The sequence below is a fragment of the Malaya genurostris genome, chromosome 3 (assembly GCF_030247185.1).
Source record: "Malaya genurostris strain Urasoe2022 chromosome 3, Malgen_1.1, whole genome shotgun sequence".
NCBI lineage: Eukaryota > Metazoa > Arthropoda > Insecta > Diptera > Culicidae > Malaya > Malaya genurostris.
In genome coordinates, this window is record NC_080572.1 from 86,603,605 (window position 1) to 86,624,402 (window position 20,798).

The 20,798-nt window shown below is 34.7% G+C and overlaps 1 protein-coding gene across 3 annotated transcripts in view; it reads right to left on the reverse strand.

Annotated features, from left to right (window-relative positions):
- LOC131439086 (uncharacterized) overlaps positions 1-17,111 on the reverse strand; it is a 141,731-nt gene extending 124,620 nt beyond the window's left edge. The window contains exon 1 of one of the 3 annotated variants that reach the window (XM_058609689.1): positions 16,922-17,111. The gene's annotated coding sequence lies outside the window, so the exon portion shown is untranslated. Of the gene's footprint in view, positions 1-16,916 lie in introns of all 3 variants that reach the window. The other 2 variants (XM_058609690.1, XM_058609693.1) reach the window with 2 other exon arrangements.
- Positions 17,112-20,798: the final 3,687 nt, after the last annotated feature.

Consider the following 20,798-nt stretch of genomic DNA (forward strand, 5'->3'; position numbering starts at 1 on the left):
ACTTCGACCAATTGAGGAATTTTGGGTATTAACGAAGACACATCTTAGGAAACATGTCTCGGCAGCCGAAACCATTCAACAGTTCGAAAAAGATTGGAAAAAAGTGTCAAAACTTATCGCCAAGAAGTCTGTACGGAATTTAATGAGGAGCGTTCGCAAGAAGGTGCGCCAGCTAGTCTACAATGGCTAAGTAGCAAATGTTGAGAATAATATTCTGTTGTTATTAGTAATTCGAATAAAATTTGAATATCTAACACTTGTGAATTATTTACAGGGAAATCAAAGTGCGTCCATACTTTCTGGGACAGTCTTTACAATTCATACGGTAAATCTGAAAAGTCGCCGAGTACGGTGAAAACCATAATGTCCGTATGGTAAAATTATCTTCTAAAAACCGAACTTCTGTGAAAACTGATTGTCGGTAAACTAACTGACTAACAGATAGATACAGCTGCCAAAAATTTTAAAAGATTTGAACCACTAAAAGCTTTTCGTTTACTTATACTTATTGTATCACTTGTCCACTTGCTGCCTACACAAATCGTTGGAGGGTAATTTCTGGTGGACCCGACGGACTGTGCAGTGTTTTGGACGGCGCTCATAATTCCGGTCAGCCGGAACATTTGACCTTTTTTTCGTGGAATAAAACCATAGCCATAACAGATTGGAATTTTCTTCATTCGTTTTTGTGAATATGTGTTGTTTTTTAGAATCCGAAAATCCAGAATTTTAACCAAAGGAAAACAAAAAATTACCGTTTCACAGTTCAGCAATTACCGAACGATCGGTAATCAATTTAATTACCGAACTGATTACCGAACGTTCAGCTGTTGACAGTTCGGTAAAAAATTACCGAATTCTACGAAATTTTCTAAGTGTGTAGTTTTACAGGTGGATACAACTATTAACATTTTCAGTTTTACCATGAGTTTCGTCAGGCTGATTATGAATATGGCAAAGCTGAAAGAAATTATCTATGAATTTTAGCTGAACATGATTTGAATTTTATGAATATTGGTAATCATGGTAATTTTTATAGGAGAATTGAGTAGCCGTCATATTGTGGAGAATTCGTAGAATTGTGATTATAGTGATTATTCAAAATAATAAATTGAAAGAACTGTGAACACACTAGAATTGGAATTGAAATTCCATTTAGGTGAGTAGTTAATGTGAACCATACTCAAAAGCAGTATTTCGAATTCAGTGCAATTTTTTTATACTCTAGAAACTTGCGGAAATGTTGTTATGTGAACTGGATACCGGTACCAGGGACATCCAAGCATGAACTGTTGGCTACAAATGATACGAGCACTTTTTTCACTTCTAATCATTCAAAGTTTCTCGTGCATATGTTGAATATGGTTCAAAAGAATTGACGTATTCGATCAGCTAAAAATAACATAAAAACCTGTTTTAATCTACCTAGTGGTGTAATGATGCCTTTCTGATATCAATCATACTATCATATAGAATACTGTGGTATTCTTCAAAATAATTTCCTTCGAAATTAACCAAAATCGGCCGTCTACCGACAAAAACTATCAATTGGAGAAGATTTGAGGTCGATTTAGGAAATTTTGTACGTTTTTTGCCCTTTTCAATGGTGGTATAAATTTTTCAACTAAGACCACAGGACCTTTCATTTGAACCTAAGTTTGTGAAAATCGGTCGCGCCATCTATGAGAAAAGTAAGAACACAAATTTTCCTTTTTTTGCACGTTTCACCCTATAACTCCGAAACCGGAAGTCAGATCCAATAATAATTCAGGAATTTAGTATAGGACTTAAAGAGCTTTCATTTGAATCTAAGTTTGTGAAAACCGGTTAAGACATCTCTAAAAAAAATTGGTGCACTTATCTTCACAATTTTTGCACATTTTATCGCATAACTCCGGAACCGGAAGTCGGATCCTAATAATGTTCAGGAATTTTGTATGGGACCTTTCATTTGAATCTAAGCTTGTGAAAATCGGTTCAGCCCTCTCCGAGAAAAGTTAGTGCAAAAAACGTGCTTAATCCACCTAGCAGTGAAATGATACCTTTTTGCCTTTCTCTATAGAAAGGTATTGGAATTGCTGGAAAAACCGACTTTCGAACGGAGCCTCGGAGACCCATAGTGTTATATACCATTCGACTCAGTTCGACGAGATCGGAAAATATCTCTGTGTGTGTGTGTGTGTGTGTGTGTGTGTGTGTGTGTGTGTTTGTGTATGTATGTGTGTGTGTGTATGTGTGTGCACTTTTCGAAGATATTTGAACGCGCTCAATTTTCTCAGAGATGGCTGAACCGATTTTAACAAACTTGGGCTCGATTGAAAGCTACTGTCGGACCATTGATCAAGTTCGAAGATTAAATGGCTGTGACTTTTGGTTCCGGAGATATGATTGTATAAGTGACGTAACCGACAAAAAGCGTTGTGTATGAACGCGCTCAATTTTCTCAGAGATGGCTGAACCGATTTTAACAAACTCGTTTGAAAGCTACTATCGAGCCATTGATCAAGTTCCAAGATCAAATGGTTGTGACTTTTGGTTCCAGATATATGATGGTATAAGTGACGTAACCGACAAAACACGTTGTTTTTTACCGCTCTTATATATATAAGGGTGCCAAAATTTTGGGATCACCTCTATTTTTGTTAAGCTCTAGTGCTCAAAAGTTTAAGCACCTCGAAAAAAGCCTTCATGCTAAATTTGAGCTAAATCGGACATGCGTAAGGGGTGCTGCCCGGTGGTAAAGGTTTGACAATTTTCGATCTTGAAAAAGCACCATAGGGGGGAGTACATGAAATTTCCAAAATCGAAAATTTTTTTAGATGCCAAAACTCTTAAAACATCATAAAACATCAAAATTTAGTGTCATCTCAAAAAAAAAATTTTTTGAAAAAATAAACTTTCTGGGAAAATTATGATATAAGTCCCGAAAGGTCGTTTTTGAAAAAAAAATTTTTTTGAGATGACACGAAATCTCGACGTTTCATGCAATTCTAAGCCTTTTGGCATCAAATTTTTTTTTTCGATTTCGAAAATTTCCTATGGTGATTTTTCAAGATATATGAAAATTCCACTAAGTGGACTAAGAAGGCTTTTTGCCTTTCTCTATAGAAAGGTATTAGAATTGCTGGAAAAACCGACTTTCGAACGGAGCCTCGGAGACCCATAGTGTTATATACCATTCGACTCAGCTCGACGAGATCGGAAAATGTCTGTGTGTGTGTGTGTGTGTGTGTATGTGTGTATGTGTGTATGTGTGTGCACTTTTCGAAGATATTTGAACGCGCTCAATTTTCTCAGAGATGGCTCAACCGATTTTAACAAACTTGGGCTCGTTTGAAAGCTACTATCGGGGCATTGATCAAGTTCGAAGATAAAATGGCTGTGACTTTTGGTTCCGGAGATATGATTGTATAAGTGACGTAACCGACAAAAAGCGTTGTATTTGAACGCGCTCAATTTTCTCAGAGATGGCTGAACCGATTTGAACAAACTTGGACTCGTTTGAAAGCTACTGGCGGGCCATTGATCAAGTTCGAAGATCAAATGGTTGTGACTTTTGGTTCCGGAGATATGATTGTATAAGTGACGTAACCGACAAAAAGCGTTGTATTTGAACGCGCTCAATTTTCTCAGAGATGGCTGATCCGATTTTAACAAACTTGGGCTCGTTTGAAAGCTACTGTCGGGCCGTTGATCAAGTTCGAAGATCAAATGGTTGTGACTTTTGGTTCCAGATATATGATGGTATAAGTGACGTAACCGACAAAACACGTTGATTTTTACCGCTCTTGTATATATAAGGGTGCCAAAATTTTGGGATCAACTCTATTTTCGTAAAGTTCTAGTGCTCAAAAGTTTAAGCACCTCGAAAAAAGCCTTCATGCAAAATTTGACCTAAATCGGACATGCTTAAGGGGTGCTGCCCGGTGGTAAAGGTTTGACAATTATCGATCTTGAAAAAGCACCATAGGGGGGAGTACATGAAATTTCCAAAATCGAAAATTTTTTTTGATGCCAAAACTCTTAAAACTGCATAAAACATCGAAATTTAGTGTCATCTCAAAAAAAAATTTTTTTGAAAAAATCAACTTTCTGGGACTTAGAAAAATTTTCATATTTTTTCTAAGTCCCAAAAAGTCGATATTTTCAAAAAATTTTTTTTTCGAGATGACACTATATTTTGACGTTTCATGCAATTCTAAGCCGTTTGGCATCAAAAATTTTTTTTCGATTTCGAAAATTTCATGTACTCCCCCCTATGGTGATTTTTCAAGATATATGAAAATCCCACTAAGTGGACTAAGAAGGCTTTTTTTAGATTAGCATCACTGTTCTTATACAAATAGGCAACGCAAATGTCAAGCACTAGTTTGGAAAAATGATGCTGACTGTGTGACATAAACTCTGAAGCATGCTTTTGTGACCTACTCGAATCAATCTGAATCAATTGGTGTCAAAATTAGTATCCAAAATTATTTAATAAAAGTATGAAACATATTTTCATGAGACTGTTATGAAAGAAGAGAAAGGCATTATCGCACCACTAGGTGGATTAAGAAGGCTTTTTAGATTAGCATCACTGTTCTTATACAAATAGGCAACGCAAATGTCAAGCACTAGTTTGGAAAAATGATGCTGACTGTGTGACATAAACTCTGAAGCATGCTTTTGTGACCTACTCGAATCAATCTGAATCAATTGGTGTCAAAATTAGTATCCAAAATTATTTAATAAAAGTATGAAACATATTTTCATGAGACTGTTATGAAAGAAGAGAAAGGCATTATCGCACCACTAGGTGGATTAAGAAGGGTTTTTTAGATTACCATCACTGTTCTCATACAAATAGGCAACGCAAATGTCAAGCACTAGTTTGGAAAAATGATGCTGACTGTGTGACATAAACACTAAAGCATGCTTTTGTGAACTACTCGAATCAATCTGAATCAATTGGCGTCTAAAATTATTTAATAAATGTATGAAACATATTTTCATGAGACTGTTATGAAAGAAGAGAAAGGCATTATCACACCACTAGGTGGATTAAGAACGGTTTTTATCAATTCGCATTGTTTTTGCATGAATATTCTCCGGTGTTTCAGTTTTCATGACATTATTCTAATGTCCGTCGTTTTAAGTGGCAATTTGAGATTTTAATCATTTATTACTCTGTAATGTCGATACTGCAAATCGGATCGAATTTGAATCTAAAAGTGTAACAATCGATTAAACATTCCATGATATGTCGAAGTAATTTCCACTGTAGAGTTTATAGTAATTTAAGGTACTTCCAAAGCCGGTATTCAGGAACCAGCATAACCCAAACCAATTCGTATGGCCATATGACGAATAAATTGCATTAGTTTTGAGTCCAACTTTCAAGCTTTTCGGGATTATTATCTTCTATATCGGTTTGAATTTAAAAAATTCATCCTCCTGTAATTCCAGAATCGGAAGTCAGAATTAGATAAAATTCATTAATTTTGTATGGGACTATAAGTTTATTTAATATTTAATTTTTTTTTCTGAAATTCGATTTGGCTTTTTTGAGAAAACGATTTAACTTTGAGAAACGATTCGATACTGGAACCGGAATTCGAAATTCGGTGTAGCCGAAGTCAGACAAATTCACCTGAGTAGCTGTATAGTTTACATTTGTTTTAAAATGTTTGAAAATCAATGTAGACATCTTTGAGAAATCGTAGTGCAAATTAAATTTTTGGGTGCCCTCCGAAACGAAAACTGAATACAACCAAAAATGGAATAAGTTTAATTGGTTATCGGCTATTCAAATCTGCTAACCCGATAATCCTGATTAATTTATGTGAAATAGACATTTTTATACTAATCACCCTGTTTCTCCGAAACAAGAAGTTTGATCTGACTGAAAAACAAGATGTTTTATAGAATCTTAAAACTTTTCAGTTAAATCTTCGATGATTCTTAGATTTCATTTGAATCTTAGATCGGTTCAGCCATTTACGAGAAAAATGAGTTACAGTTTTAATTTCGTTACACATATCATCCTGTAGTTCCGGAACCAGAGGTCTGAACCGAACATAATTAAGGAACCTTGTTTGGGAGTATACGACTTTTCATATGAATCTGAATCACACACACACACACACCTTCGTCGATATCAATATCCTCATCATAGCTGATAATCTTCGAAAAAAATTAAACATAGATTCACTGAACGAAAAAAATTAAACATAGATTCACTTCTTACGAACTCTGGAAAACTAATTTCAGCTGTCAAAGTAGGAAATCAAATACTCCTTGCAAACGGTGGATAAAGTATTCTCACAATTTGACATTACTGAGACAAATTTTGGTGAAAATAGGGGAATCATTAGCTGACAACTAAAACCACGGCTGTTAAGAATTCTTAAAAAAAATTATTAAACTTGTTGCCTGATGTTACTTTTACCTTTATGCATACTTATTCTGAAATTTGACGACAAACACTAAAAAATGTCCTAAGTGCAAATGACAGTTCCTCTTTCTTTACTCTTTCTTTCGATTATTACGGTCCTATCGGCAATCCTTCTATCTTATACTTTGCAGACTGAAACTATGAAACTATCAACTTTCGATTTGCTGTTAAAAAATGTTGGAAAATACAGGAATACGCCGTTATAATTGAAAGAGAAAATAAACAAAGAGCAACTGTCATTTGCACTTGGAACATTTTCTAATATTTTTTGAAATTTAATATAAATCTAGCAGAAGCATCCAAATTATCCTTATTTTTCAGTATGAGCATTCATTGTGTTGTTATTGATGACAACTAAGGAAGCTTTTATTGATTTAAAATTGCTGTCAAACCCATACAAAAACCGTTGAGACAAGTTGGCGGTGTTGGCCCCATTTTCAATGGATTGAGCACCATTGAACCTGTGTGGAACAATAAGATGTTTCAAAACTTGTACTGAACTTCTAGTTCAAACACAAAATTACCTTCAACTTTTCATTTGTTGTATCAGATAAATGATGCTGAAAATGCGTTACTAAGATTAGGACTAGTGAAGTTTTTCCCGGATTTGCACTAAAATCCCCGACTTTTTCCCGGTTTTTCCCGGTAAAACCAAATTCCCGACTTTTTCCCGGTTTTCCCGATTTTCCCGGTCACTTGCCACCCTGGAAAAACATCAACAAATTGTAACTTGACATGTGCCTATATTTTCTGTTTCATTGTGATTGATGTGCGCGCTGAATCAAATCAAATATTCGTTACTGTGAAGTTGTTTGGTAACCCTTGGTGAGTCGCACAAGCTCCGCCTCTTACGCTTTTCAGGTTATATAGCAGTTATATTGCTCGTTGCATTCTACTTGTTTCATGAATTTGTGTCATAAAGTTACTGTCATTGAAGTGTAATAACGTGTGCTACTTGGGTACATACACACGTACGCACATACACACACAGACATTTTGTGTACTCGACGAACTGAGTCGAATGGTATGTGACACTCAGCCCTCCGGACCTCGGTTCGAAAGTCGGTTTTCACAGTGATTGCATAACCTTTCTATACGAGAAAGGCAAAAAATTATAATATAGGCATGAAAGTTTTTTTGCAGGAATATACGAAATAAGTCGTATCGAAATCAAGTCTTAAAGAAAAGAATCAAGCGCAAGCAGGAACTGAAATCAAATGCCAATCATAACTACACTGAGGTCTTTTTTACGCGTGAGTGAATGTTAATTGCGATGGCGCTTGCTCTTCCCACACAGAAAGAAAAGATGAAACTTACACGACATGTAAACCGATAGTACTATGAAATAGACTTCAGTTGAAACAAAAATCTGATTTAAAACCATGATTGATGTAAAATTACATTAAAATTCACTTAGTTTTTCATTGATCAAGACTGTATATTTACAAACCGCTTCGTTTTGTAATGTAAATTTCCATTCAATTGCCTGCTCCAAATATGTGCATGAAAATAAATGTAAAATCACAAAATAATTTTATCTGTGCACTGCATGGTAATAATTACAGTAGCAGTACTATGCAATTTTGTGAGTTACCAGATGCATGTGTTTAAATGGATATGGTAAAACTGACAGGATTCATTCTCTAGTTGAATATATTTGATACATTTTTGATAAATTTTACATCTTCAGTTTAGATTAAGGCTTGTACTTTTTAACACTCTTTGCCCTATAATACCAGTATCGGAAGATGATCCAATCTAAAATTTCGTAGTATCCTATGGGGCCACAAGATCTTTCAGTTGAGTTTTAGTTTGTGCAAATCGATTCGACTGTGCCTGAATAATCGAAATGAATGCTGTAAACGACAGTCTTCACCGTATAATTCTGGAACCGGATGTCGGACCTAGAAAATTCTACAGAAGGCTATGTGACTTTGAAACAATCTGTATTATTATCCAATTCAAGGGCCCATACATTTTTATAACTAAATAAATTGTAACTATCTTCAACTACAACCACTGAAAAAACGAAATTTTTATATGACTCAAATATATTTAAAAAACCTGTTTTAATCCACCTAGTGGTGTAATGATGCCTTTCTCATATCAATCATACTATTATATATAATACTGTGGTATTCTTCAAAATAATTCTCTGCGATTCTTGAAAGAATAACCGAAATCGGTTTGTTTGACCGTCTACTGATAAAAACTATCAATTGGAAAAAATTTGAAGTCGATTAGGAAATTTTTTAAGGTTTCTCCCCATTTTCAGTGATGGTATACAATTTTTAATCCACTTTACCCTATATTTCCGGATTCGGAAGTCGGATCCGCATGAAATTCAGGAATTACGTATGGAACCACAAGACCTTTCATTTGAATCTAAGTTTGTGAAAATCGGTCGCGCCGTCTATGAGAAAAGTTAGAACACATATTTTCTTTTTTTTTTACACATTTTACCCCATAACTCCCGAACCGGAAGTCGGATCCAAATAATATTCAGGAATTTTGTATGGGACCACAAGACCTTTCATTTGAATCTAAGTTTGTGAAAATCGGTTCAGCCATCTCCGAGAAAAGTTAGTGCAAAAAAACGTTACATACACACATACGCACATACACACACACATACATTTTGCGTACTCGACGAACTGAGTCGAATGGTATATGACACTCGGCCCTCCGGGCCTCGGTTAATAAGTCGGTTTTCACAGTGATTGCATTACCTTTCTATATGAGAAAGGCAAAAAGATATATATTGACTTTGTCTTTGTCCTTTTTTTTAAATCGATTACCATTCTTCCTAGTCGTAATTTTTAAGAGACAAACAAATATTGATGCAGAAAACATGTGAATCGAAAAAAAGGTATCATCTCACTACTTGCTGGATTAAACACGTTTTTTCCAAACTCCGATAAATAGGTGTAGATCGGAACTCTTACAGCAATAATTGCTCGAAGACCATGACACCCATATACCATTCGAATCAGTTCGCAATTTTCTTCACAGCTTTTCAGCGAAAATTTAAAAGAGAAATATCAGTTTCTTTAAAACATTTTTTCTAAAAAACAGATGTTTTTCCCTTTCTCATATATATAAAGGCTATACAATCACTGTGAAAACCGACTTTTGAACCGATGTCATACCATTCGACTAAGCTCGACGAACTGAGCAAATGTATGTGTGTATGTATGTATGCATGTGTGTATGTGACAAACAATGTCACTCGATTTTATCAGAGACTGCTAAACCGATTTTCACAAACTCGGATTCAAATGAAAGGTCTTACGGTCCCATCGATCGCTATTGAATTTTATTCCGATCCAACTTACGGTTCCGTAATTACAGGGTGATATGCACAAAAATATGAAGAAAAAAAATGTCACTCACTGTTCTCAGAGATGGCGTGACCGATTTTCACAAACGTTATTGAATTTTATCTCGATCCGACTTCCGGTTCCGTAATTACAAGGCAATATGTGCAAATCTATGAGAAAATTCGCATTCAATTTTTTCGTAAATTTCCTAACCGATTCTAACAAACTGAGATGCAAATGAAAGGTCTTGAAATTCTTTGAAAAGTCTCCGAAAAGTTGATCCAGATCCGAGTTTCGGTTCCGGTATTACGGTGCGATTCTACTTTGGAACTACTAGTGCCCGGTTTCCGCTTCCGAACCGATAATAGTAAAGAAAAGCTCCAAAAACGGAACTCACTGCGATTTCTCAGCAACGGTTAAACCGATTTTCACAAATCATGGTTCAAATTAAAGCTCTCAGTGTCTTTAAAGACACTGTACCATTTCATCTAAATCCGATTTCCGGTTCCAAAATTATAGGGCAATAAGTATCAAAACTTTCAAACTTTGTCACACAAAATGATGCAAAATCGGTGCGCTTCGATACGTGGTGTTACGGAAGAAGAAGAAAACGCATCGGCCTAGCACACAGCGTGCTTTATTTAATTTTGTATAGCGTGCAGAGTTGCCACATTTAAATCTATATTAACTTGACATTACTGTTCACAAATTGAAAAAGTGATGGTAGTTTACACCAAAGAATTTTTTGATTTTATTCTTGAATCTTCTAGTGATAAAAAATATAAGTAATATGAGAGAGGCATCATTACACCTCTAGGTGGATTAAAAAAGACTTTTTCTTGAAAATTAATCAAGCAGTAGCGGAGGAAACTGCTATAGCGTTTTTCAATAATGGCTTTTTTCCTGAGATTGTAAGTAGTACCTTAACCAAACTTAGATTCATATGAAAAGTCCTATACTCTCATACAAGGTTACAGAATTTCATTTGGATCCGACTTCTACCGATTTACTACATCTAAGATTCAAATGAAAGATCTTAGTATTCCATAAAACTTCTTGCTTTTTAGTCAGATCCGACTTCTGGTTCAGAAGATATAGAGTGATTAGTGTAAACAATGTCAAATTGATATTTATTAATCAAATTACCGGGTTTGCAGATTTTGATAATCATTGACCAAATTAACATATTACAGTTTTACCGGTATCCGGAAGGTATCCCAAAATTTTATTTGGAACGTACTACAGTTTCTCAAAGATGGTTACAATTCCTTAGGTGAATTTAACTGACTTCGGCAACAGCGATTTCAGAATTTCGGTTCCAAAAGTATCAGGAATAAAGGAGCTTAATCGTTTTCTTAACGAAGGCGAAAACGAATTTCATAAATCAAAAAGGCGGAAGGGTAATGTCAGAGACAACAATACTGATATGATATGCACTTCACAAAGTAGATATTTTTAATGGACATCTTAGAAGCCAGTTGTAATTTCATATAAAAAAGATCCTGTTTGAATATTATTCAGTTCTTTTATGAAATGATACATAGTTGGAATCAGCTAGGTGAAGTATTATCATCATGCCAATGATTTTGATATGTAACAAAGAATGAACAAATTTGCAATAGGCGAGAAAATCAATTATAAGAGCATTTTGATTACTAATTGAATGACTAAATTGACCGTTCTAAACAACATGCACAAATATATCTCCCTGATATAAATCAATTCAAAATAATCATGGTTTATAATCATAGTTAGTGTTTGTTTTACTAACGAACGAAACATGTCGTAAGCTCACTGTACTCAGCCAATGAAAATATTCCGTATTGGTATGTGTCGAGCCTCCGGTTCGCTAACTCCTATCCCTACATCCAAGTGGTACTATCTGGGATATGAGCAACCCTAGCGGAGATCGGGTAACCAACTCCGGTCGAAGCTTTGGTCTTGTGCTGACAGAGAAATGGGACCTCTTAGGAGTGTGTCGGAGCGTCTGTACTCCATGTTAGGAGCGGCTTCCAACAGCGTCTGTTCTGGTATGCAGCGGCTGAGTATGAAATGCTGTATCCCGTAACAGGTAACAGGTATTCGCGATTAAGTTCTACCCATTCTTGTACAGGATAAATTTTGGAAAGGCGCCCCACAGTAATGTGAGCCGTATTCACGACAAAATTCAAATTAAAATACTTTTGGTCCCATACAAAATTGGTAAATTTTATCCGATACTGGAATTACAGAGTGATGATTTTTTTTAAATTCAAACCGTCATAGAAGACGACGATACCAAAACGTGGGCACAAAACTATTCCAATGTATTCGTCATATTGATTCATCGTCATACGAACCGTTTTGGGTTATGCTTGTCCCTGAATATCGGTTCTGAGTGTGCCTTAAATTATAACCAAAAATCCTACAGTGAAACCAAATACAAATTATAATACGGAATACTTCGACAAATTTTCAAGGACACATTTTGCATCGTGCAGTACACTGTCATGATACACTGTCAGAGTGACAATGTACTTTAACGAGTTTTCTATAAAACTAGCAACACTGAAGGGTAAGTAGGCTTTTTACCGTCACGGCTAACCTCAATCGGATGAACACATTTTGACAGTTCAGCAGTACTGTTTGTAAACAGAGATTTTTTTGTTTGTCTGTTGATAAATTGAATGAGACCATTTACGGTCCATATCGTCTAAATAGAGTTTGAAAACATTTGTTCACGATTGAATACGGTTTGTTTTTGAGATTTATTATATAAAAGTGACTAATTGAAAAGTGTAAAGATGATTATTTAAAATGTGTTCTTCGATTTTTGTTTAAGCTTGTTTATAAACAGTACCGCTGAACTGTCAAGGATAAATGCTTGTTCATTTGTGTCGTCACGATAAAAAATCTAAGAACAATTTCACCATAGTTACTGTTTATTATAGTGAAAAATAAATAAACAAACAGTTTTTATCTGATAATCAAGATCACAAGCGAAATGTAAGTCAAACAATAATCTAGAATGGTTAAGCCACCATGAATATACTACTAGCTGTATTGATATTTGTAGATTCGTAGGTGTTTGTGTTCATTTTTCATCTTTTGTGCCAGTGCCGGTGATATTTAGACTGATTGTTGCAGTTTAATACAGCAACGATAAACATAAACAAACAAGTTTGTTTTGCACCGTAGCAACTAGCATAAAGCGTTGCCAGAAACGATCTCCTTCCACATTTTCAAACTATCGCAATGAAAGGGAGTAAGGTTTGTTCAGGCTGTGAACCAAACATTGGCGGTTAGTTTGTATGGGACTTATAGTATGTTCACATTAGCGCTGATATCAAGTGATATACGGATATACTTGATGTCTGATGATATCATGTGCGATATCACTTGATATCCCATACAATTTGATGTCAACGCGAGTGTCGAGTTGTCAAAAATCGCAACTAGCAACACGGATAATGGCATTGAACGCACTCATTTATGAACGTCACTTCGAGTGACAATAAACAATCATTATAATTTCGAATTTTTCAACGAATACTGGCGTTCGGAGACCATAAAATGCAAGACTTTAATTATTGATTTAATTTTAATAGAGAAAGGTAATATTATTGATCTTATTTCCAATGAGAACATTCAATATGACAACTTGATTGTCAAACGATATCATTTCTATCATATGTGAACACTTCGACATGATATGCATATCATCTCGGTATGTCAAGTGATATCAGCGCTAATGTGAACATGGTATTAGGGGTATTATTATTTGTATTTGGTGAAACTACCTTCGACATCTCATGCAATGCTTAATCGATTGTCTCACGTTAAGATTCAAAAAAAAAATTTATGGTTTCATACATTTTCTTTTTTTGATCCCACTTGCAGTTCCAAATTTACAGGAAATTTGCATTTTCTCAAAAATGTTATTTTCTTTGAAAATCAAGAGCCGACGCGTAACTTTTAGAGAAAGAAGTTTTTTTTTCAACAGTCATGAAAAATTTCAATATGAAGGGGACGGGTATGCCGTGATGGATAAGTCGATGTCTTTCACGCAGCCCTCCTGGGTTCGATTCCCAACCCCGCACATAGGGCCAACAAGTTTTTCTGACCCGAAGAGGCGAATAATCTTAGGGTTACTGGAATGAAATCAAACCGTTTTTGATCGAAAACATTTACATTATTTCTGCATAAAATGTTCAAAACGACGAATGTAACATTTCAGCTGAACCGAGAAAAGCGATGTTGAAAAATAATCGCACAATTTTAAATCCTATTTAAAAATGGGTAATTGAAACAACACAATCTCTTCACTAAATCATCTAATTTGTATGCGTGCAACGTATCAAAGTGACTAATTCACAATTTTCAACTAAAAAGATAACTTTTAGGCATAAACGACACTTACGTCGTTTTGTAATTTGATCATGTACATTGGACAGTATGATAGGTCGTTTTTTCCTGGTTGACTTGACACATAAGTCGTTTTGCTTCTGTTAGACGTCGTTTTGCGAAAGTCACAGTGTTCATTCGTCGTTTTGTTACTCGCACTTGTGTGAAAGCCAGTTTTGCTCGAAAACATTAGTAAGAGCTAGTTTTGCATGTCAAGTGGAAAAAAATGACAGTCGACTCGTTTTTAGTGTGTCTTGCAGCGCTGCCAACTATACCGATTTCTCGGTATTTATACCGATTTTTGGACTCGATACAGGAATACAGATATGCTCTCTCAAAATACCGATATTTCAATTTTCATACAGATAAATACCGATTTTCAGTTTTTGTGTTGGATTCCATAGTGGTAAACCAGGTCGAGCGATTTTTTTTTTGGTCGCAAAATCAGTTTCCGCACTAAATCGATGTTTGATTTTTCGAGAAAGATGTTGTACAGATAGATTTTTCGCCAAATACAGATTTTTGGAAAAAAACAGTTGACAGCACTGGTGTCTTGATAATTTTCGCTTTTGTTTTACGAAGTATTCAAAACGGTTTCTACGATTGGAAACAAATCAGTTTCTTTCCAAATTAATCAGCGTATTTTTCCACAAGCTTAATAGCAACTCGATCCCATTAAATATACCCAATTCTACAGCAAGTCTCACTTTCATAATATCACACTAGATCTGTTTTTTCGTGGAAAACTATTTTGTCGTAAGTCCGCGCATACACTTTTATTTATGCTTTGGTACATTGATCAAAACATTGCCAATTGACGAAAGTAGCATTTATGATTATTTTTCATTGATTTCGATATACGTCAAATGTGTTGACAAATTTTTTAGTGAATCAACAAATGGTGTTCGGGTAGTGCGTGTATTAGGACATTCCTAACAAAATGCAATAAAAAACCGGTTTGTTTACTTTTGTTACTTAGGTCGTAATGAACATTTTATACAGAATTTATTGTACTGTTTTCCGTCGCCCTTTCAGAAAGTAGATAAGAAAGAAGGACTTTGCTAGGGAGCCCGTGTATTCGGATATTAGAATTGTGTTTTAATCTTTATAAGAAATAAATATTAATAATTAAATCACATATGACATGTGAAATATTTTGTTAAGTTAATGTGTTTAAAAATAGAGATCAAACGAATTACACTTGACTTAAACTAGAATATTGTTGTTCCAAACATATGTTGATTATTTAAAAAAAACATTGATTGAGTCAAACCAAAATTGTTAGTCGCTATATCAACAAAAACATTCGTTAGAATTTATCCGGAATTTGTATATTTTTACAATATTTTTTCTGTGTGTTTTTCTAACAAAATTTTGAGCAGACCCAATGAAGAAGAAAACACGCATCATTCCGATTTCAGCGTGACAAGTAGCAAAACTGTGTAAATTATTCGAATTCATAATAAATGCTTGATATGCAAAGCTAAACAATAGCTAGAATCGCTTCATGTCAAAAATTTCCTCGTGTTTTAATACACGGCAAGTATAATATATCATAACACACAAGCATGTTTGGGTGTCGAACTGCATTGGTAAATGCTTTACCATCAGTTGTGAATTATGCTGAGTAGTAAAAAACGAAGAAAACAGAAACCAACATAGTTGAGGTAAAGGTTTCGAGCAGATCAAATTATATTTATGAAATACAATGCTCTTAAATTTCCGGTAGCAACAAATTGTGAACCTTAAACCCGAAACTTCTGCATGAAATCCATTTTGATCCATTTTTACTATGCAGGGACAGTTTACAATATTAGAAAAACGAACATTGTTGCAAAACACAACAGTTTTCCAGTTTGTTTAGAACATTCTTTTAAACAAACTGGTATTTTTTTCTTGAAGATTCATCAAGTAGTAGCGAAAGAAACTGCTTAAGCGTTTTTCAACAATGGCTGTTTACCTGAAATTGTAAGTAGAAAGTAGCGACAGGTGGCAAAAAAATAGCAAAGTTTTGGCATTACATTTCATTTGCGGAATTTGGAATTCAGTCAGATTATTTCCCGATAACTTTTGGAATCTCATAAAAAATTGTTGAATATCAAATGTTAAAATGTTTTCAAATATTGATCAGATTTTCCAACTATAATATCCCCGTAATTCTATTTAGACCCAATAATTTTAAATCTGCGAGAATCAGCAAATAGTAGAGAATAAACATTCCAATGATCATCATTTTTACCGACACAGCATAATTACTATTTATTTATTTTTTAGGTATCATGGTACTATTTCAGACGGTGATCAAATATTATTCACACGTCTTGTTTGTTCCCTAAACTGCTCGCTTTCGCTGTCATAAAGGATTAAAAATAAAATTTCTAGACCGATTTTACATCGGTATCAGTTGCAGAGCCTCATCAACATATAACAGTATATATTATATATTTATGGCTAATCATCGTCACCAACAAATTTTATTTTGTGTTATTTCTGCATAATTCCAATAATTCTAAAATAAAAATTCTTAAAAATTGATTGCTTACTGAATCTTAATAAACTATTTATCTCAGTTCAAAATGAAACCTTATATCGTTCATTTCTCAACTCTAAGCAGCAAATCAATTAGAATTCTGTGTATTCATTACATTCGACTTGATAATCTAGCGTAGTTTATCGCATCAGTTTTTAATGAAAAAAGTGCTTTACTACTTAGATTAATTGAAAACTATTATACGCCTTGATAGTTATCGTTCAGGAAAAAGACAACGAAACCTTACCTTACCTTTCTGGAATAGCATTTACATGAGCCGAATTGTTCTTACTTGTATATCATGCGAAAACTCTTTTTGTAAATTCATCGAAGCAAACAAAATCTTCAACACAACTATCCATTTAAGCGCTACTTTATCAGAATCTAGAAGTATAGTATTTCGCTTTAAAGTTTCAATAAACATGTTTAATGCATTCATTCAATTCATTTGCACATAAGCTAGGTATAATATTTGTTCGAAAACTAATGTATTCAAACAGTTTTATCATGTTATCACACAATTTTGACGTTTATCGGTATACCGATACAGACAGAGATGCCAGATAAAAATTAAAATAATTTTTGTCAGGGTTGCACGCGTTTTTCGAAATGATTTCGAAATATTATCGAAATGACGGAATGAGCAACGAATTCTTAGGCTGTAAACCTTTTCGCGGTTAACTTTAACTTTCGGTTGAAATCTGACACTTGAGTGGTTATTTTGTGTCGAGTAGTCAAATTTAACTAAAACTGCGGCCCATTTAAAAGTTGGGCGTATGGAAAGTTATTTGGGTTTATTTTCTGCTGGAAATAATTTCAACAAAAGAATTAATATTAGAATATTCATTTTAAGATTTTTTTCAGTGTCGGAAAATAGCCATCGATCTGTCAAAAATCAACATGCTCTCGAGCAGGATTATTTTTGACAACATCAAATAACCGCTAGAGTGTCAGATTTCAACAAAAAGTTAAAATTAATCGCGAAATGGTTCACAGCCTTAATCGACTGCTCGTTTCTGGGTGCTCGATCAACCCGAATGACAGTAATATTATAAATGTCATTGATACTTACGCCATTTTATTACACTCCAACTACCGATAGTGAATAGTTCGCGCAGTTCAATAAAGTGGGAACTAGTACCCCACGAAAATTTATTTTTATGAGCATTTACTCATAGTGTCATGTCTGTTAGTCTGTGCGCGGACGATAGCATGGCGACAAGGGACGCGGACGAAGTGGGTCACCTGTTGTAAAATCAGGCCTGACTGTAGGGGAGCTGAAGTAGATCGCCCGTAGTAGCACTTCGTGATTGACCGAATGAGTGGAAATGTACAATTAACAAATAAAATGAAGCTTGGGAGAAGCAAATCATTTTCACTTTACACACCCACTCACTCGTAACTTTTCGTTAAATAATCAATAACGACGCCGGCTACGACCAAAGGCTGTGCTACTGAGGAAAAGGAAGGAATGTTTTTCCGATACTCGTTGTTTCTAGATACCGCGGGTACCACTATTTCTCCACGAGCATCACGGGATAGAAGATGTGTTAGAAGGGATGGAAAAAAATCCGGATATGTTTTGGTAAACAATATGATCTCAACAAAAGCTGATTTCCGATACTCAGGAGAAATATATCAAGGCATTATAAGTAAGAAAAATATAAAATATCTTTAAGGAACGATCTCACCAGTATTCTTTTTCTCTTATTCGCATTGCTGTTTTCAACGCGAGACGAAACACGACTACTCTTGTAAAGTCATTCCAGACTATAAGAGAAAAAGTCAAAAAGATTACCGGAAACGTCGATTTATCGTTTTACGAACAATAAGAGGAAATGACACGATACAATAATGTATCTTCCAAATACCTTACACGAGAATTCTTAATGTCATTTTTAATGATTACTTTGTATGAAGAATTTATCCTTACACGTTCATTAAAATTCACGGTTCTTCGTTAAACTGGTAACCAGAATGTTAAACTGACAGCGTTTCTGAGATCCTATATTTATAATTCAAATGTCAAAATTGCCAAACACGGTTCCAAATTGCATGAAGAACATCAGCGAATACTGCATGATGACGATGATGCCAGTTTCATTGTATCGTGATCAATTTCACTGAGCACCGAGTTTTAATTTAACGATTGCAATAGGCAGTACGAGGATCAACAGTGTAGGAAAACGGGACAGCCAGTTCGTTCAATGAAGCTGAAAAATATAGAGGTTTCTGAGGATAAAAAGTGAAACAAAACTACCTGATTATTTGTCAGATCAAAGCATGTTTTAAAATAATAAAATTTAAATTGTTATAAGTACTTTTTATTTCTCTTGGTTATTGATATGCAACACTAGACAAAAAATCAAAAAATTTTTCTGTGGCTTTTTACACAAGTATGTTTTGTTTTTAATATATTGGTCATATTTGAATATTTCGGGATGGTGTGGAATATAAATCAATTCGTATTCACAAGGATAAAAAATTTTATCCTGGTGAAATTATTCTGTTCAAATACTCAAACGCTGATAAGTTAACTATAACCACTGGAGGCCATACCCAGATCAACAAAATGCGGTAGATGTAAACTGGATCATGGTAGAAGGTGCAACGATGAACACAAGCTGTGATATATATTGATTACCAAATGACACTAACAATAAAAATAATAAATAAATAATAATAACATCGATTTTCTAGTCGCTTAGAAGTCCACAGGAAACATTTCCTACACCTTTTATGATGATGTAAATGGCTCGTGGCACGATGCCACGCCACTACGGAGGACTTACAATTCGTCAATTTCGTAATAAGTGCAAAGTGCAGCACGAAACTAACAAAACGAACAGTTTTACAGAACGTGAAGCTTTCCTAAAATGAACAATTTGTTACCATTAGCGATAACGTTAAAATTTGTTAATTTTTTTCCATAGTACACTCCCAATCGAAATTGTGTCAAAGCAATCATTCTCGCGTGCCGCTAAGTGGTGAGTGCAGTCATTTTATAAGGTACCGGAAGAACTTTACAATGAATCAAAATTATTTCAATTTTTCTTCGGCACCCTCATGTCTTATTGTTTGTCTTTGATATTACTCTTTAGTAATGACACTTTTAACAATCGTATAAGGGCCGCTTGTACGGACGTACAGATATGGTTCCGATTTGAGTTATTGAAAACTTTGCACACTGTTCACTGTATAATAAAAGCGCGCATGGAAAACTGGGACCATCTACAGATTTCTAAAATAAGTTGCAGACATGTTTTAGGTTTAGATCTTTGAGAATCTCGTTTTGCGCAGAAATTTCTCTAAATTTGCAGACTTTTGAAATCGCAGAGATCGTTTATTTTTTAATCGCTGAACCATTTACGTGCATCATTCCATTATAGCGAACCTGAAGCAGAGAGACGAAAACAACGAAGGAGTATGTAAACATAAATAAAAGTTTGTTGATGCTAAATATCTGTGATTTGTTGAAACAAAGTTGATTTTCATATGTTTGAGTATAAATGTGATATCGTTATGAAACGTGCGGTGCCAAATTATAATACTGACTTTCACAATCGATGATGTGTTGTATTTTCCTTCATTTTGTTTACTTTGCTCTTAGGCATTCTTTCATTCATTTCGCGGCTAATTTTAACTTTTGGTTGAAATCTTATTTTGTGTCGAGTAGTTAAATTTAACTAAAACTGCGGCTCATTTCAAAATTTGACGGTGGGAAAGTTATTTGGGATTATTTTCCACTGGAAGCAATTTCAACTAAAGAATTAATGTTAGAATTTTCATTTTTTTTTCGGTGTCGAAAAATAACAATCGATTTGTCAAAAATAACCATGCTCTCGAGCAGGGATATTTTTGACAACATCAAATTAACCGCTCGAGTATCAGATTTTAATCAAAAGATAAAATTAACCATTAAATGGTTCACAGCCTTAGTGTCTTGTCAGCTTTGAAACTAATAAAAGGACCGAAATGTTGGTTACGATATCACTGGTTAGAGCACTTTATTGTTGCCACCGGGCTGATTTCAACCCTGCGCGAGGACGCCAAACTTTTCACCTGGCATCTCTGCTGCGATCCAAAACGTCAGAATAGAAAAGCCTTTTTCTTTTGTTTTATCTATGCT